Source organism: Phyllobates terribilis, unplaced genomic scaffold (assembly GCF_046119375.1).
Source record: "Phyllobates terribilis strain yellow unplaced genomic scaffold, ASM4611937v1 Scaffold_7__3_contigs__length_470593459, whole genome shotgun sequence".
NCBI classification, from domain to species: domain Eukaryota; kingdom Metazoa; phylum Chordata; class Amphibia; order Anura; family Dendrobatidae; genus Phyllobates; species Phyllobates terribilis.
Window position 1 is genome coordinate 50,197,582 of NW_027362767.1, and position 13,479 is coordinate 50,211,060.

A 13,479-nucleotide genomic window follows, 5' to 3' on the forward strand; every position below is an offset into this window, starting at 1 on the left:
TTATTAATAACCCACAGACCATCTAAAGAGAACCTGTCGCTTAACATAAATTTGTATTTCTTATTACCTGGTGTAAATGCCGCCGTTCTCCTGAATCCGGAGATGTTTTTCTTTTGTTCCTGCGCCTCTGCGTTCCTGAGATATGACCCTTTCTTCCTTGTATATAGATCTAGTCTAAGCCAAGTGGGTGTTGTCCCCATGAACACGCCCACAAATCAGAGTTGAAGACCTTGCCCACTTGGCCAACAAGACTAGATTTATATACAGGGAAGAGGGGACCATATCTCAGAAACAGAAAGGCGCAGGAACAAAAGAAAAACATCGCCGGATTCAAGAGAACAGCGGCAACTAAGCCGGATTAAAAAAATGACATTAAGACCATGGCCCCACTATCAGTATTCGGTCAGTATTCAGTCAGTATTTTTTCTCAGGAGTGGGAGCCAAAACCAGGAGTGGGTCATAAATACAGAATTGGTGACTTGTTTCTATTATACCTTTTCTCTGATTGTTCCTCACCTGGTTTTGGCTCCCAATCCTGAGAAAAAATACTGACCGAATACTGACCAAATACTGATAGTGGGGCCGTGGCCTAATGGAGAGTGACAAGTCCCCTTTAATGTAGCCTTCTCAGAAGCATCAAAATGCAGGACACCAAGACGTTTACACATGGTAGCCCCTGACTGCGGGGCCTTTAAGAAAATTATTTCTGACCTGCACTCAGGGTTACTACCAGGTTAACAGCCATTCCATTGGCAATGGTCCTATGTCATCTTAGACAGACTAAAGGTGGTCCTCCTTTTTTGGACCACCTCACCAGGTTGAAAAACTGTATCTCAGAAGGATCAAGTTATCTTCAAACTTCTGATTAGGAAATACACAATCGTGCAATTGAAACAGAACTTGAGAACATTGTGTGGATGTACTCTTGTAATAGATCTTCCCACCATCAAGTTCCTGATGGTCTTCGCTGAAGTTTCAGTACAACTCCACTGTCCTACTTATCCCAGTCCTGAAATTCCTGGCCTAAAGGGCTGACCAAGCGAAAATAATCTTCTGACAGGTGATAGATACACGTGAGAAGGTCTCATGGCTTATAAAGTTGGGTAGTGACAGCCCTTTGTATACAGAACCCAATGTTGGACCCAAAATCAGATAATTAATCATAAAATCAGAACTTTAAAGGGAATCTGTCTGTAGGATCAACCCTAATAAGCCGTCAATATGGGCATGCAGGTCATAGGAAGCTGAATAAAATGATACCTTGATATCTGTGATCTGATGTTTTGTTCCAGAGTAATCCACATTTTTCTTAATATGTAAATGAGCTGTTAAGATCTATGGGCCGGACATAGAGCTTCCCAAGAATCGGCCACCAGAGCTTATTTTAAATGAAAGGGGGAGTTACCAGTGTGAGTCATGTAATGACTGACAGTCTGCGCTCCTGATCTACATGTCTCACACTGGTAACACCTCCTTTTATTTATAATAACCCCGGGAGGCAGATTCCCAGGGAGATCTATGTCCCTCCCATAGATCTTAACAGCTCATTTACATATAATAGAAATGTGGATTTCTCTGGAATAAAACACTGGATCGCAGATATGAAGGTATCATTTTATTCAGCCTTTTATGACCTGCGTGCCCATATTGATGACTTAGGAGGGTTCATCCTACTGCCAGATTCCCTTTAATGAAATGTCTCCACTCCTTGGTAACAACTTTCAACCTCATACACGACATTGTTATAGAAATCTGCAGAACGGATAGGAGTATAACTAGAAAAAAATTATCTTACCCCAAAAATGTTAAAGGGGTTCAACTGGACTACAATACTGTGGTTTGTCCATCAAATCGGACTAGTTGATTCCTAACACCCTACTGAACAGACGAATTACAAATCTGCGGCGATTGCTAAGGTTGTACGGCTCGTGGCGGTGACTTGTACCTTTACTCGATGATACCAGGAATCGGACCCTAAAGATCTTTTTAGGGTAAAATTAAAGAGGTTGTCCACTACGTTTTCATTGATGACCTATCCTTAGGATTCAAATCAATAGGAGGTGGATGTGCATTACCTGTCGTGACCACTAGAAGACAGAGCAGCTCCGCAATCAAGCAGTTCCGGCCGGTGGCCTCCGCCGCCAGAACCGAAAACAGCTGATCGGCGGGGATGCCGGGTGTCGGACCCCGACGGATCAGACATTGATAACCTACCCTAAGGATAGGTTATCAATGAAAAAGTAGTGGACATCCTCTTTAAACGGCAGTTCCACCCAATCATTATTTTTACATGGATGCAATCAATATCCTATAAAACATACAAAACTAAAGGAGATTCCTTAAAATTAACCCTCTAAATGCTTTTATGACCTTAAAAATTAGCCCCATGTTGCTTTGTGCAGGGTTTTTTTCCTCTGTGGACTTGGCTGACTGTGGTCACATTAAATATTCCTGGGTGGGAGGAAAGTTCTGGGAATATTCCAGCTAATAATCTCAGACTCCCCCTCCTCGCAGCGCGGCGCTTTGTCCTTATTGCAGGAGAGGCGGAGAAGGGTCAATATTTATTTTAAAGGGAGGAATGGAATCTGAAATATATGGAGATGAAACAGTCCAAACTATAATCACGATGAGCAACCTACAATGTTGTAGCTGCCATTATGTGCCTGGAGGTGTATGCAGCCATGGGCCGAGTGATGAGCAGAGGGCATAAATCCACCAGCGCTCTGCTGACTCCATAACTGCAAGGTCCAGACCCAACACTGTGCCCCCGCCGGGAGCTTCATGGCAGAGCAGCAGCATGCAGCCTTACATCACCAAGCACAATGCCGAGCGTCGGATGGAGTGGTGTAAAGCCGTCACCACTGAACTCTGGAGGAGACATGTTTTGTGCAGTGAAGGTTCATACTTCTATGATGGAGGGGTCTGGGTTTGGTGATTCCAGGAGAACGTTACCCCCTGACTGCATTGTGCCGCTGTACAATGTAATAATCCTTCACTAACATCTATATCGATGCGTCATGATCTCAGCTTGTCAAGACTCCAGTCCCTTTGAAGGAATTGGTAATAAAAGGCGATGTCTTGTGGCGGTATTACTGCTGGAGTCGCGGGGACGGCTCTGATGATGGATGTGTTATTGGTGCCGTACATCACAGTCCACGTCCTGGTTCCAAAAGGGACGGTAAATCTCTTCAACAAGAAAGCAGCCAGGTCGGCAGTGACAGGACAATAGCGAGGCTGGGAATCCCGGGGGAAATACTGTGCAGTGGTCTTCATGTTTTATATATCAAGCCTGACATTAAATGGGGAAATAATTCGGCACCATCTTGGTGTGTGAAGGGCTTGTGATGCGTCACTATCATTGTCTGAAGACCTCTCTTATCAGGACGCAGACAATTTTCCTTCTTTGTGGGTTATTTTTTTTTTTCTCCCTTTGTTCCTCGCTATTTTTATTGCTTTTTCTATAGTTTTGAATGACACCATTCACTTTTCCATATAATCTACTAAAAAGCAAAAAAAGAAAAATTCCAAGTGGGGTAAAATGCTGAAAATAACACACTTACCCTTAATTATTTCATTTTTCTTTCTTATTGTACTTATTGTGCGGTAAAAATGACCCATCGGTAGGATGAAATTAATAACAAATTTGTATAAAAAATGTTATTTTTCATTGTTTAACAAAAAACTCCGAACTTTGTAAAAGAATATAAAGTTTGGTTTGTGTCCCCATTTTCCGAGACCAAAAACTTTTTCCATTGATGGACCTACATTATGGCTGTATGTAGTAAAATCATAATGCTAAGACTGGGATTCAATATGGTGGTGACGAGGGTCTTCAATAGGTCTCCGGCTGCCATGAAGAACCAATGATTCCCCAAGATCATGTTGTAGAGGTACCGATGAGTGCGTAAACGGATGCCCACAGCATTGCAAACCATTTAAAATGGCACTGTTCAAGACTGACCATAGTTAAGCAGCAGCGATTGACGCTAGCTCTGGTCGCTGCTGACAGAGGCAGATGCCGGCTGTATAACACAACCACCACCTGCCGTGTATGAAGAAGTTACATCTCCTGATCCAAACGCCTGCACCCAACCTGGGCCATATGTACCCAACACTCCCGCTTGACATAATTAATAGGACCTGCTAACCCAAGTTATGGCATTGTGTTGCTGACCAACGGAATACAAAAAGTTGACATGTGTGGTCACATCTATTACATTAGATATGAACACACACTGGGGAAGGGTGGGTCCTGAAAAAACAAAAAAACGGGAGACCTCCAGAAAAGGAGAGGCTTCTTAGTATGTCGCCCTGACTGTAGATGCTCTCATTTCTAAAGTCCTCTGCTCTCTAGAGGGTTTAAGGGTCTGGTCTGGAGGTCTATATCAGTTTAGGAGTTCTGTGGAGATCTCCATAAGATTACAGGGTTTTGGTCTGCAAGGTCTCAGTTTAGGGGGCCGTGGTCTTTGGGGTCAATATTTGCTTAGGGGGAGCCTCGTCTAAGGATCTCTTTTAGTTTAGAAGTGACAGGTCTTTGGATCTAATAGTTCAGGCGGTCTTGTCTGGAGATATCTTAGTTTAGAGAGGACTGGTCTGAAGATCTCAGTTTAGGGGGTCTCTGTCTGTGGTATCTATTTGGAAGGTCTATTAGTTTAGTGGGGCCTCGCCTAGGGGTCTCTTTTAGCTTAGAAGGGACTAGTCTGGGAATCTAATAGTTCAAGGGGTCTAGTCTTGAAGTCTCCTAGTTTAGGGGAGACTGGTCTTAGGATCTCTTAGTTTAGGGGGTATCGTCTGGGGTATCTTACCTGTAAGGTCTCTTAGTTTAGTAGTGCCTGGTCTAGGGTCTCTATTAGTTTTGGGGGCTGATCTAGGGTCGCTTAGTTTTGGAGGGGTCTAGGTATCTCTTTTAGTTTAGAAGGGATTTGTCTGGGGATGGAATAGTTCAGGGAGTCTGGTTTTAAGCTCTCTTAGTTAAGGGGGTCTGGTCTGGTGGACTTATATTAGGGAGGGTCTGGTCTCTGGGTCTCTATTAGTTTTGGGCCTTTTCTGTATTTGAGCAGAATGACTACTAATCTGAAGTCTGTATTTGTTTAAGGCGTCCGTATTCATTTTGGGCCCTGATCTCGTTTCACTATTCACTTTGAATGAAGGGGGCCGTATGTATTATTTGGGGGATGTGGCCTGTGTAAACGGATGGAGCACACATGACATCATTTTGCAGGCTGCCTATTACATTGCTTCTTGAGATCTCTTGGATGTCACTGCTTGAATGTAAGCAATTCTGTATAAATGTGGACCAGCATGGCAACCGATTATATTCACAGACCAACACGATGATCCAAGACCCAGGTAGGAAAGAGACATTTCAGGGCCGGTCTGGTGTAAATGTCAATGTTTTCTGTTAGTTTCTGCTACTCTCCGTTCCTGACATATAACCATCTTTTCCCTGTGTATAAATTTAGTATTTTTAGACAAGTGGGCGAGGTCCTCAGCTCTTCTCTGTGGGCGGATTCTTGAGGACCACGCCCATTTGTTTAAAAAGACTAAATTTATATACAGGGAAAAGAGGAGGCCATATCTCAGGAACGCAGAGGCGCAGGAACAAGAGAAAAACATCGTCGGATTCAGGAGAACAGCGACATTTACACCAGGTAAAAAAACACATTTATTTAATGGCGGCGTTAAATCGGGTACTTACATCTAGGATTCAACTATTGCCATGAAATTACATTACCAGGTGTGCAGGTGCCCGTACACCTTACACACCGGTCATTCAGCTGAAAACGATCTATCTCTCCTTATTCCCTCATATATATGTGTATATATATATATATATATATATATATATATATATATATATATATATATATAGACGCTCAGTGTGTCTAAGCGTGCATTTATTTTGCAACGGGGGGAAGAGAGTGAGATGCTGGGAAAAAAAGGATCGGGCTTTACAGTTCAGCGAGCCTAATTATTATCTTCCCCTGTGGATGATGACTAAGGAGGCCCCCCATATGCATTAGATGGTGGTCCAGTCTCACCAAAATCAGAGGGTTGGGTCAACGTTAACCTAATATGATGGGGCATTATGCACCAGCTTAGGGTGCCTCACTATATACATAGATTTGTCTTGAAAAGGCGAGGTGTCGGCATAGGTGGCTGCCATTACTGCACTAGACAGGGGGGTGCAGTGAGGGAAAGAGCCTTGGCCCATTCCTGGGGCTGTAATATGTGCACCACCCTGTATGTAAAGGGTTAATAAGCAGAGTATACAGTGCGGAGGCTATAGACCCTGCTGACGCGGCATATTGTGCCATATCGGATGCTTCTTCATAGGAAACCATTGCATGTATATTATTAGGCTCCGCTTGCCCTCATTATATTTCTCTCTTTCTACGTTTCTCATTTCCAAGCATAAATGTTACATAAATTACAGCCCGACATCGGTAAACGCTCTTAATCCTCCATTTTCTAGAAAGCCGTCACCCGTGGACCACAGAAAAAGCTACAATGTTCCCAAAGAACCAAAAAATCCAGACAGGAAAAAAGTCAAATAACCAAACTATAAAGGGCGGCACTGTATGTGAGAGCCCCCCACCGGGGAACATGGCACAAGGATGGGCCATCGCTGCCAACACACGGCCAGCTGCCCCCTGCAAGGAAAAAGGGACCCAGGTCTCACCCCATGGATGATAGACCTCGGGGCCAGGCATTCCCAAGTGACTCAATGAGAACTGTGGAAGGTGGACAACCCCTTTAAGCCTCACAATACTGTACCGCCAGGGATGGAGGTGACTTCATTATTATCTTGGATGGGAATATCCCTCATCCATAGAAAGCAACAGACCGAGTAGCTCCGATGGGGCCGATGGGGGAAAGGGTTCTGGGTCACACCTTCTATAGGACCCACATCTTCACCAGATACATACATAGATATAAGGTGAATAAAGATAGATAAATAGAGAGATAGATAGATAGACAGATAGATAGATAATAGATAGATAAATAGATAGATAGATAGATGATAGATAGATAATAGATAGATAGATAAATAATAGATAGATAGATAGATAGATAGATAGATAGATGATAGATAGATAATAGATAGATAGATAAATAATAGATAGATAGATAGATAGATAGATACGATTGTTTTGAAAGAGACATATGAGAGAGAAAAAATAAAGATAAAAAAATAAGAGATAAAGAAAAAAATGAATGAATGAGAGAGAGAGAAGTACAGAGAGAAAAAGGTGAGAAAGAGAGAGAGAAGGAAATAAAGAAAAAGAGAGAATAAAGGAAAGAAAGAGATAAAGAAGGAAATAAAGAGAAAGAGAAAGAAATAGAGAGAAAGAGAAATATATAAAAAAGAGAGAAAGAAAGAAAAAAAGAAATAGAGAGTGAGAAAGAAGGAAAGAAAGAGAGAAAGAAGTAAAGAAAGAGAAAGAAAGAAAGAAAGAAAGAAGGAAAAAAGAAAGAGAGAAGGAAAGATAGAAAGAAGGATGAAAAGAAAGAATGAAGGAGAGAGAGAAAGAAAGAAAGATAAAAAAAGAAAGAAAGAGAAGGAAAGAAAGATTGAGAAAGAGATAGAATGAAAAAGAACGGAAGGAAGAAAGAAAGATATATACATCCGCTTTCCATCTACCAGGGGAATAGGATGAATAGTTTTTACTACAGTATATCCGTCCGCAGCAGTCAGTGATGGCGACCGCGCAGTAGGATATTATTTTTTAATGCCGGTTGTCATGACGACACGTTACTAGATACAAGACTTTCTACAACACTAGTTATTTGGTCACTCGTGGTTCCTTCCATTAGTAGAACAGCAGATCCATAGAACATTCCGGAAATTTCTCATTATAATAAACTCCCTCAGATATTTGACAGAGTAATTGAATAGACTCTTTATAGAGTGACGCCGAAAGCTGATTCATGGGGTCCGAACTATGGGCAGCAAGAGTCAGAGTCCGGCTCCGTCATTTCTGCCAGGTCTGTTTTGCTCTGATACGTTGCGACATTACACAGACGACGTGAACTGAAAAGTTGTTTGGGCGACCAGTCCTAGAGGATGTTCCCCGGGGGCTGCTCCAGGCCTCGCTCACCTCCAGTGTCCGGTCTCCCCCTACATGTGTGAACATGTAAGGTTCACTTTAAGAAAGATTATTGATGCAAATTGGCGCTTTGTGGGAGTGAGCTAATTTGCATACTTTTTTCCCAGTGGTTAGCCTTAGAATAAGTACTTTCCTCCACATGAAGGTGACGGTGGGGCCAGCGAAATATATGATCAATGGAGTCACATTCCTCACTTACTGATTCAGTTGATGCAGAGATACGGCCATAGTCTGCAAAAAAATGGCTGCCGTGACTGTTCATACACAACAAGTACATGAATCAGGACCCCAAACAATGTTGTATTACAAGGTTGAATTATGCTACTTTAAGCAGCCAATCAGGAGGCTGGAAACTTGCTCATAACAGAAGCTCCTCCCCTGTGTGAGATCTCTCAGCCACTCAGCAGAGCTGATAACAGGTCACATGATGTCCTACTACAGACCGGACTCCCGGCCTGAGGAAGATGCTTCACGTTATCTGTCCTACTGGGACATAATACAGCTTTGGGGGTGTATTTTATATTGGTCTATGGTCTTCTAGTTTAGCATTTAACTGATGCTATAATTTAACGCTATTTTGTCCCGGTGAAATTTCCCCCTTTAAATTATAATTTTCATACCACAGGCAAAAAAAAAGCAATATGGAGGAGCAAGCTCATCTACGACATAGGACACAGACATTGGGGTGAAATATTGACATGTACACTACCGTTCAAAAGTTTGGGGTCATTTAGAAATTTCATTATTTTTGAAAGAAAAGCACATTTTTTTTCAATGAAGCTAACATTAAATTAATCAGAAATACACTCTATACATTGTTAATGTGGTAAATGACTATTCTAGCTGCAAACGTCTTGTTTTTATTGCAATATCTACATAGGTGTATAGAGGTCCATTTCCAACAACCACCACTCCAGTGTTTTAATGGTACAATGTGTTTGCTAACTGTGTAAGAAGGCTAATGGATGTTTAGAAAACCCTAGAAAACCCTTGCACAAGTATGTTAGCCCAGCTGAAAACGGTTTGGCAGATTTGAGAAGCTATAAAATTGACGTTCCTTTGAGCTAGTTGAGAATCCTGAGTATTACATTTGTTTGTTCTATGAAACTCTCAAAATGGCCAGAAAAAGAGAACTTTCATGTGAAACTCGACAGTCTATTCTTGTTCTTAGAAATGAAGGCTTTTCCATGCGAGAAATTGCTGAGAAACTGAAGGTTTCCTACACCGGTGTGTACTACTCCCTTCAGAGGAGAGCACAAACAGGCTCTAACCAGAGAGGAAAGAGAAGTGGGAGGCCCCACTGCACAACTGAGCAACAAGACCAAGTACATTAGAGTCTCTATTCTGAGAAATCGACGCCTCACAGCTCCTCAACTGGAAGCTTCATTAAATAGTACACGCAAAACGCCAGTGTCAACGTCTACAGTGAAGAGGCGACTCCGGGATGCTGGCCTTCAGGGCAAAGTGGCAAAGAAAAAGCCATATCTGAGACTGGCTAATAAAAGGAAAACATTAATATGGGCAAAAGAACACAGACATTGGACAGAAGAAGATTGAAAAAAAAGTTTTATGGACAGGCGAATCAAAATTTGAGGTGTTTGGATCACACAGAAGAACATTTGTGAGACGCAGAACAACTGAAAAGATCCTGGTAGAGTGCCTGACGCCATCTGTCAAGCATGGTGGAGGTAACGTGATGGTCTGGGGTTGCTTTGGTGCTGGTAAAGTGGGAGATTTGTACAAGGTAAATGGAATTTTGAATAAGGAAGGCTATCACTCCATTTTGCAACGCCATGTCATACCCTGTGGACAGCGCTTGATTGGAGCCAATTTCACCCTACAACAGGACAATGACCCAAAGTACACCTCCAAATTATGCATGAACTATATAGGGAAGAAGCAGGCAGCTGGTATTCTATCTGTAATGGAGTGGCCAGCGCAGTCATCAGATCTCAACCCCATTGAGCTGTTGTGGGAGCAGCTTGACCGTATGGTACGCAAAAAGTGCCCATCAAGCCAATCCAACTTGTGGAGGGGCTTCAGGAAGCATGGGGGGAAATTTCTCAAGATTACCTCAGCAAATTAACAGCTACAACGCCAAAGGTCTGCAATGCTGGAATTGCTGCAAAGGAGCATTCTGTGACCAAAGCAAAGTTTGAAGGAGAAAATTATTCTTTCAAATAAAAATCATTATTTCTAACCTTGTCAGTGTCTGGACTATATTTTCTATTCATTTTGCAACTCATTTGATAAATAAAAGTAGGAGTGTTCATGGAAAACACAAAATTGTCTGGGTGACCCCAAACTTTTGAACGGTAGTGTATGTGTGACAGAAATAGGAACCAGGGGGCGACACAACCATCTAGAAGCAACGAGTGGGAATCAAAAGGCACTTGGATAAAGATGAGAGATTCTGGGAATTTCACAAAACAGGTAAAACAGGAAAAACATGGAACCCGCAGCCCGGGCAACAAACAGATTGTGTGTCTAGGCGAGAAACGCGTCACAAGAACACAAACTGTAAAACAGGAAGACGACAACACAGACGACGGCGCCATCTGCCCAAACAACGCACATGGCTGCCAAGCAAGCAGCGAGCCAGAGCCGAGACCTCTCCTCCTACACAACTCCGAGAAGAAAATGAGAGGCGGGTTCCTCATATAAACAAACAACCTAAAATATGATGAAAAGGTTATAAAAAAAATAATAAAGTAACATGTTAACGACCGCAACAACCAATCCAGATATAAAGTGAAAAGGATCTGGCTGGTTAATGCGGCGACACCACAGCACTTCCTACGCACCAATCTCCATGTAAAGGCTCCTTCTCGCCATCGTACTGGTCATATATAACGCAAGATATTAAAGGGGCATTCCCATCTCCAAGATCCCATCACAACATGTAGTAGGTGTAATAATAATATAAAAAAATACCTCAAATTAGAAATGCAGTATAGTTCTTCTGATTAGCTATGTTACTTACCCCATGTGCAGCGCATTGCAGTAGCTTAGGTATCCATGGTTATTACCGCTAGCAACTAACTAACTGTCACTATATGAATGGTCGTACTGCAATACCCTACACATGGAGTAAGTGACATAGCTCATCAGAAGAACTATACTACATTTTTAATTGGAGGTATTACTATTATTACACCTACTACATATTGGGATAGGATCTTGTAGGTGGGAATACCCTTTTAATGAAATGGAGCCAGGAAGGCAAGGGTGTCAACGTGGCCACCGTGATGGATAGGAAGTCGAAAAAAACTAGAGGGGAATTTACACCGGTCGATTATTGGGAATGAGAAGTCCTAGGACCACACTCCTAATTACTCACCAATCTATAAAAAAAAGCAAAAGAAAGCGAACAGCCTACGCACGTTTCACGTAGGCTTCCTCGGGTGGCCTATCAAATATAGGCTCCCCTAAGGAAACCTAAGCAAAACGTGCGTTGGGGCTATTAACATGCACAGACACTCCACACTTTATGTATATATGCACTTTATGTACAGTACAGACCAAAAGTTTGGACACACCTTCTCATTTAAAGATTTTTCTGTATTTTTATGACTTTGAAAATTGTACATTCACACTGAAGGCATCAAAACTATGAATTAACACATGTGGAATTATATACTTAAGAAAAAAGTGTGAAACAACTGAAAATATGTCTTATATTCTAGGTTCTTCAAAGTAGCCACCTTTTGCTTTTATGACTGCTTTGCACACTCTTGGCATTCTCTTGATGAGCTTCAAGAGGTAGTCACCGGAAATGGTTTTCACTTCACAGGTGTGCCCTGTCAGGTTTAATAAGTGGGATTTCTTGCCTTATAAATGGGGTTGGGACCATCAGTTGTGTTGTGCAGAAGTCTGGTGGATACACAGCTGATAGTCCTACTGAATAGACTGTTAGAATTTGTATTATGTCAAGAAAAAAGCAGCTAAGTAAAGAAAAACGAGTGGCCATCATTACTTTAAGAAATGAAGTTCAGTCAGTCCGAAAAATTGGGCAAACTTTGAATGTGTCCCCAAGTGCAGTTGCAAAAACCATCAAGCGCTAGAAAGAAACTGGCTCACATGAGGACCGCCCCAGGAAAGGAAGACCAAGAGTCACCTCTGCTTCTGAGAATAAGGTTATCTGAGTCACCAGCCTCAGAAATCACAGGTTAACAGCAGCTCAGATTAGAGATCAGGTCAATGCCACACAGAGTTCTAGCAGCAGACACATCTCTACAACAACTGTTAAGAGGAGACTTTGTGCAGCAGGCCTTCATGGTAAAATAGCTGCTAGGAAACCACTGCTAAGGACAGGCAACAAGCAGAAGAGACTTGTTTGGGCTAAAGAACACAAGGAATGGACATTAGACCAGTGGAAATCTGTGCTTTGGTCTGATGAGTCCAAATTTTAGATCTTTGGTTCCAACCACCGTGTCTTTGTGCGACGCAGAAAAGGTGAACGGATGGACTCTACATGCCTGGTTCCCACCGTGAGGCATGGAGGAGGAGGTGTGATGGTGTGGGGGTGCTTTGCTGGTGACACTGTTGGGGATTTATTCAAAATTGAAGGCATACTGAACCAGCATGGCTACCACAGCATCTTGCAGCGGCATGCTATTCCATCTGGTTTGCGTTTAGTTGGACCATCATTTATTTTTCAACAGGACAATGACCCCAAACACACCTCCAGGCTGTGTAAGGGCTATTTGACCAAGAAGGAGAGTGATGGGGTGCTACGCCAGATGACCTGGCCTCCACAGTCACCAGACCCGAACCCAATCGAGATGGTTTGGGGTGAGCTGGACCGCAGAATGAAGGCAAAAGGGCCAACAAGTGCTAAGCATCTCTGGGAACCCCTTCAAGATTGTTGGAAGACCATATCCGGTGACTACCTCTTGAAGCTCATCAAGAGAATGCTAAGAGTGTGCAAAGCAGTCATCAAAGCAAAAGGTGGCTACTTTGAAGAATCTAGAATATAAGACATATTTTCAGTTGTTTCACACTTTTTTGTCAAGTATATAATTCCACATGTGTTAATTCATAGTTTTGATGCCTTCAGTGTGAATGTACAATTTTCATAGTCATGAAAATACAGAAAAATCTTTAAATGAGAAGGTGTGTCCAAACTATTGGTCTGTACTGTATGTATGTATATGTATATATATATATATATATATATATATATATATATATATATATCTTGTAGCGCACTGCTCTTCTGCCATGAAGACTGTCAGTTCAGACCAGCGGCATAGTCGTGCCTCTGGTCCTGAGCGCTCTCCTCTGCTGCTGACAGTGACAGCTTTGCCTGCCACTGAGGCCGGCCAAATCCAGACAGCTTCAGCCCAGCACTTGCAAGCACACACTT

At 42.4% G+C, this 13,479-nt stretch overlaps 1 protein-coding gene across 1 annotated transcript in view; it reads right to left on the minus strand.

Moving 5' to 3' along the window:
* The window catches only part of CCDC85C (coiled-coil domain containing 85C), a 186,654-nt gene that overhangs the window by 71,916 nt on the left and 101,259 nt on the right, over positions 1 to 13,479 (minus strand). The window lies entirely within an intron of this gene.